Raw genomic sequence first — 683 nt, forward strand, 5'->3', positions numbered from 1 at the left:
TTTCAGTAGATTTGTGTACGCTTCCTTACAAACAAAAAAAGCTACTAAACATGTTGTTGCTCATTTGCTCCATTGATTTTCTATAATGGGTACCCCAAAACATATTAAAACAGAAAATGGCCCTGGATATGTATCTGAGGTCTTTCAAAATTTCTGCGACACCTTACAAATACAACATACAACGAAAATTCCTTATAACTCACAGGGCCAAGACATAGTTAAAAGAGGTCATTTACTTATAAAAAAACACAATAAATAAAGTAAAAACGGGAAAATGGTACCCATCAGGGGATCCCCCAGGAATTTTTTAAATCATGTACTCTTTATTTCAAATTTTTTAAATTTAGATGCTCATGGTAAGTCAACTGCAGATCGCTTTTGGCACCCAGAATCAAAAAGACATTATGCCATGGTCAAATGGAAAGACCCTCTGGATAATTCGTGGAATGGCCCTGATCCAGTATTAATATGGGGCAGAGGATCTGTCTGCATTTATTCACAACAACATGATGAAGCCCACTGGTTACCTGTATGCTTAGTAAAACAAATAGATACTAAGCAAGGTTCCATGGAAAATGAGATTCCCTGAGGGAAATTTCTCTGTTCTTTGCCAACTGAAACAGACCAAGCCTCCTGAAATGAAAAATCCTGGCTGAAAATTCTTTGCCGCTGTGCTCATCGCT

The sequence above is a fragment of the Nannospalax galili genome, unplaced genomic scaffold (assembly GCF_000622305.1).
Source record: "Nannospalax galili isolate Female #2095 unplaced genomic scaffold, S.galili_v1.0 scaffold1611, whole genome shotgun sequence".
Lineage (NCBI taxonomy): Eukaryota > Metazoa > Chordata > Mammalia > Rodentia > Spalacidae > Nannospalax > Nannospalax galili.